The sequence below is a fragment of the Bos indicus x Bos taurus genome, chromosome 4, assembly GCF_003369695.1.
Source record: "Bos indicus x Bos taurus breed Angus x Brahman F1 hybrid chromosome 4, Bos_hybrid_MaternalHap_v2.0, whole genome shotgun sequence".
Lineage (NCBI taxonomy): Eukaryota > Metazoa > Chordata > Mammalia > Artiodactyla > Bovidae > Bos > Bos indicus x Bos taurus.
Window position 1 is genome coordinate 72487411 of NC_040079.1, and position 6012 is coordinate 72493422.

Below are 6012 nucleotides of genomic sequence, written 5' to 3' on the forward strand. Positions count from 1 at the left end.
ATGTCTGTTCTCTCCTCATCCAGTCCCAGCTTAAACAGGGACACAATGGCTGAAGGTCCAGCCCTGGTCTTGTGAGCCCAGTACTGGGGCAGAGACAAGAAGAGCTTGGTCACTGAGGACCTCTGGAGCCACCATACCAGCCCCACTCTTCCCTCCATCTGTTACTTGAGAAAATGAACCCCTAATTTTCTTGGGCAGCCCCCACTGTAAACTGCAAAAGGCAACACTGACTGATGTTACACAAACATCACCGCCAGACACTGAGGACAACTAGACAAAAGATGCCCACTTATGTTTCCCCAATCCAGACAGAACCTTCCGGTTTTATTTTCCCCTATTGCATGCAAACAACCTTAGCCACACCTTTAAGGTTTAGGTGGGGGCGGGGTTTCACTCTAAAACTGGAAGGAGGCCCACATTTAGCAGCTGGACGGACCAGCTGCTAAATGTGGGCCTCCTTCCAGTTTTAGAGGCACCCCACTCCAGTATTCTTGCCATCCCATGGATGGAGGAGCCTGGTGGGCTGCAGTCCACGGGGTCCAAAGAGTCGGACACGACTGAGGGACTTCACTTTCACTTTTCACTTTCACGCATTGGAGAAGGAAATGGCAACCCACTCCAGTGTTCTTGCCTGGAGAATCCCAGGAATGTGGGAGCCTGGTGGGCTGCCGTCTATGGGGTCGCACAGAGTCGGACACGACTGAAGCGACTTAGCAGCAGCAGCAGCAGAGGCCAACATGTGAAGGTAAACCTGTAACAGGTGTGTAAGTACGATACTTATTACATGCATAATACAAGTGACGCTTGATCCCAAATACTGACTCTAACAGAAACCCATGAATCTACCCCCACTCCAGACAAGTTAAAGGCAACATCCTAATGATGTTTCTTCTCTTTTTATTCTAATTATAAAAGTAATATAAAAATTCATACAAACAGAAAAATCTGCAGATACAGCATACAAATGCAGAAAACAGAGGGACATAAAAGGCACAAATAATTCCAACCAGAAATAACTTTTATGCCATGGAAATAACCTCCTGAACCTTTTGAGACAGACAATTGCCCACACATGCATTGACTGTTAGATGGGATCAGAGTAGAGGTGTAACTGTGCCATTGTACCTGTGTGATTGTGTAACTGGAACCCCTGTTCAGCGCACCGCAAACATATTTCCATTTTAGCGCCACAAGTGCAGCCTCCTCTGTCCAGGTGCTGGACTAGGACTGTCCCTCCTATACTGCTACCTCCCTGTTTCTAGAAGGGCTTCCGAGGTAGTGGTAGCCTTTGGGGAATGGTCCTGAAGCCAGGACAGCCAAAGCCACTTCTCTGGCAAGCCTTGTTTGCGGGGCAGGCTGGCTGCCCCAGGGCGTGTGAGCTGTTCTGGGTGACTACCCCACACCATCCCCCAACCCAGCCTTTTGACTTGCCCAGGATCACATCTCTTCTCTCCTCCAGGCCCTCGGCCCCCTCCAGTGTGCTCCAGGGAATCATACATACATATATACATACCTGCAGACACACAAACACACACTCAGTCGTTCACTCCTCCCTGTCTTTCTCTCTCTCTGTCTCTGTCTCACTGCTATCCAGTCTCTTACAGATATCTTACTGCTCTGCTCCATGGGGCTCTTTCATTTTCGTTCCCTAGTTTTCAGCCAAGAACATAAACCATTTTTCCCCTCTGTACTGCTGAGGGGCAGATGATATTAGATCACCCTGCTGCTGACTGTGCAGAGGAAAGCCCTCTGCATCTAGAAACGCAGGAGGAATGTCCATCTACCATCTTCCCACGTGGGTCTCAAAGCCATGGGAGGGAAGAGAAATTCTTCTCAAGAATAATGGCATGCTCGCTTCTGCAGCACATATACTAAAACTGGAGCAATACAGAGAAGATTAGCATGCCCCTTGTGCAAGGATGACACACAAATTCTTGAAGCATTCCATATTTTTATGGAAGCAACCTAGATGTCCACTGACAGATGAATGGATAAAGAAGTTGTGGTACATGTATACAATGGAATACTACTCAGTCATAAAAAGGAATGCATTTGAGTCACTTCTAATGAGGTGAATGAACCTAGAACCCATTTTACAGAGTGAAGTAAGTCAGAAAGATAAAAACAAATATCATATATTAACACATATATATGGAAACTAGAAGGATGGTACTGACGAATCTGTTCACAGAGCAGCAATGGAGATGCAGACATAGAGAACAGACTTATGGACAAGGCTGGGGGAGAAGTGGGAGAGGGTGAGATGAATGGAGAGAGTAGCATGGATGTATATACACTATCATATGTAAATAGATAGCCAACAGGAATTTGCTGTACAGCTCAGGGAACTCAAACTGGGGCTCTGTAATAAACTAAGGGGTGGAAATGGGTGAGGGGTAGGAAATAGATCCAAGAAGGAGGCAACATAGGTACACCTATGATTAATTCACATTGATGTATCACAGAAATCAAACCAATGTTGTAAACCAATCATCAACCAATTAAAAATAAATATTAAAAGGAAAAAAAGAAGAATGGTTAACATTTACCAAGCACTCACTCTATGCCAGGAACTTTTCATATATTATCTCGTAACTCCCACGAATACCCATGATGTAGATACTATTATTATCCCATTTTACTGACGAGGATGGACTTCTTAGGTGGTGCTAGAGGTAAAGAACATGCCTGCCAAGAGAAGCAGGTGGGTTCAATTCCTGGGTCAGGAAGATCCCCTAGAGGAGGGCATGGCATCCCACTCCAGTATTCTTGCCTGGAGAATCCCACAGACAAGGAACCTGGCAAGCTACAGTTCATAGCTACAGGTCACAAAGAGTTGGACATGACTGAAATGACTTAGCATGGACACAAATTGAGGATGGGGAAATTAACTAACTTGGCCAACATCACATGACTAGTAGCTGGTATACCCAAGAACTGAACCCCCAAACCTGACTTCAAAGCTCATTCTCTCTCCAGGGTGCAGTCCTCAGAGGAGGATGACCTCTTTGTCAGCTATCCATTTCTAGAGGTCAGGTGACTTGTCCTAAAAATTCACCAGATATTTCAAATTCAATTTCTATACTTCAGCCTGTTCTGAGAAGTAGAATTTAGCAACTGTGGGGATTCCAAACACTGGACTTGCATGAGCTCAAACCAGATCTTTATTTAAGCCATGGATAGCAAATTCCCTGGAAAGGACCAACTAGGAATTTAGATAAATCACTTCTGAACACATAGCCCAGGAAAGACTAATAACCCCACGATCCTTATCCAAAAGGGAAGCTCAGGTTTGAAGCTTGTATAAAATGTCAAAATCTGAGCCAAGGCATTCCTGAAGTAATACAGAGGAAGAACTTGAACAGCTGGATGTCAAGATTTAGTATAAAGGTACAGTAACTAAGAAAACATGTTGGCACAAGAATAGAAAAATAGAACACTGTGTATACTGGAGATCTCTCAACCCACACATATAGGGACTCTTGGCTCAGGATGAAGGTAGCTCATGGGAAAGGACCATGTTTTAACATTTATTATTTTATTTGTTTAGTTTTGGCTATGCTGGGTCTTCGTTGCCGTACAGGTTTTTCTCTAGTTGTGGAGCTTCTCATTGCCTGGGCTTCTCTTGATGTGGAACACAGGCTCTGGGCACACAGGCTCAGGAGTTGCAGCTCTCGGGCTCTGGAGTGCAGGCTCAATACTTGTGGCACAGAGCTTCGTTGCCGTCAGCATGTGGGGTCTTCCTGGATCACAAATCAAACCCTATGTCTCCTGCACTGGCAGGTGGACTCTTTACCACTGAGCCACCGGGGAAGCCCAGGACCATTTTTTAATAAACCTGATGTTGCAGGGAAAGAAATGAAGCCTTTCCTGTATCTCACACCATATGTAAAAACATTTCCCAGAGGACTTTACATCCAGTGACTAAAGGCAACTGAGGAGAAAATCTAGAAGACTATCTTTTAGACCTCAGGTTATCAAAAGTTCCTTAAACAGGTCATAGATATATAGATATATTGATAACTGGACATTACAGATAAGAACTTAAGCTCACCAAAAGATATGCTTATAAAAGTGAAAAGGCAAACCACCAAGTGGGAGAAGACATTTTCAACTGTTGACATAGAATGTCACCCGCCATATCAGTAGGGCTATCAGGCCATCAGCCACTACCACTGCCTAGACAGTGCACCCTTAGGGGATATAGGATGGGAGGAAAAACAACAACAGGATATTGGCCCTAGATAGTTATGGTTCTTATCAAAAAAAAAAAAAAGGTATCAGTGAGCCTAGACTCTTGAATCTTCCCCAGCACAGAAAAGTACTAAATTCATTAACTTGAGATGTCTATTTTTAATTAATAGCAATCTTTTAATGTTCTAACTACCTGGTTTTTGTTGCAACACCCCTAAATATCCTGACTCCTCCCTTACCCCTTTGAAACAGTCCCTCAGAGCTATCTGAGACGCTGCCTCCTGGGCTAAAATCCTCAGATTTTCCACTGAATAAGATAATTCTCAACTTTTTGGTTGTGTACTTTTTTCAGTTGACACAGCTCATACCAACAATAAGGCACTCCCACAAATCAGTAAGAAAGAGAGAAACACCAGAGTAGAAAAATAGACCAGAGAATTGAATAGGCACATCACAAGAAATCTAAATGGCCAACAAATATATGGAAAGGTGTTCAGTCTTACTGGAAATCCAACAGATGTGAATTAAAACAATGAGACTAGTTTAGTCAAGCCTTTACACCTAACTTCCAATTTACAAAAATTATCAGAGAAGAACAGGTGAGACACCAAGAGGGAACATCAGACAAATGCAGAATGTGATGTTTCTTCAAGACAACTGGCCTATAGTGTCATCAAAACAAAAGAGACTAAATATGTACTAACCAAATGCAAAGTATCGAATGGATCCTTATTCTTTTTAACTAGATATAAAAAACATTTTTGTGTCAATTGAGGAAATTTCAATATGGACTAAATACTGTATGATACTATGTAATTATTGTTACTTCTCTTGGTTATTGTGTTTAAACAGTAAAATATCCATCTTCTTAAGAGGGTCATATTTAAGAGTGAGTCTTATCATAATTTTTTATATGATTCACACACACAAAATACGTAAAGAATTAACATGCCAAAATATGTAATTACTGACTTAATGGTAGGTAAGTGGGTGTTCTGTGTACATTATTCCTTGTACATTTGAAATTTGTAATAAAAATTGAGTTAATCTGATAATAAATTTAGGCTAGAAAAAAATCTCATGTCCACACACAGTTATATACCAATGCACACAAAAATAAAAGCTAAACTTGTAAAGACTAGCATTACCAAGCATCGGAGAGAATGTGAGGCACTGAGACTTCCCACACACAGCTGATGGGAGTATAAATCAACAGAATCACCTTGTCATCATCCAGTAAAGTTAAAGGAACATAACCTATGACCTGGTCATTCTACTCCAAGGTATCCAGCCTACTTAAATGTGTGTGCTTGAAAACAGGGAGACACAGATGAGAATGCTCAGAGCTGATGTAGTCATCAAATCCCCAAACAGGTAACAAGCTAGGTGGATGTGTAAACACCTGTTGATTGCCCAAATACTATACTAGAGTGACAATTAACTATAGCTGTGTGCAATAATGTGCAGGAACCTCACGCACACTGTGTTGATAAAAGCAGCCAGACACAAAGAACACATGCTGTATGGATCCACTTCTATACACTTAAAGACTTTGACACAAAAAAACAATATTGTCCATGGATGTCTATTTATATAGTCAAATTTTAAAGGAAAACAAAGACGTGACTGACCATAAAAGTTGGGACAGCAATGATCTTTGAAAGGGGGAACTGCAGCAGAGAAGGGATATATAGGAGGGATGGGGGGCGGGGAATAGCAGTGTTTTACTTCTTGACCTGATGCATTTACTTTGCAGAAAAATTAAATTGTGTATTATGTGCTATATACTTTTCTCTATGACTGCTATAGCTCACAATG

General features: G+C 42.1%; 1 non-coding gene across 1 annotated transcript; it reads left to right on the forward strand.

Annotated features, from left to right (window-relative positions):
* Positions 1-1847: 1847 nt before the first annotated feature.
* LOC113891969 lies at positions 1848-1954 on the forward strand. The gene has a single exon (XR_003510941.1). It is a non-coding gene; the product is annotated as a U6 spliceosomal RNA (small nuclear RNA).
* Positions 1955-6012: the final 4058 nt, after the last annotated feature.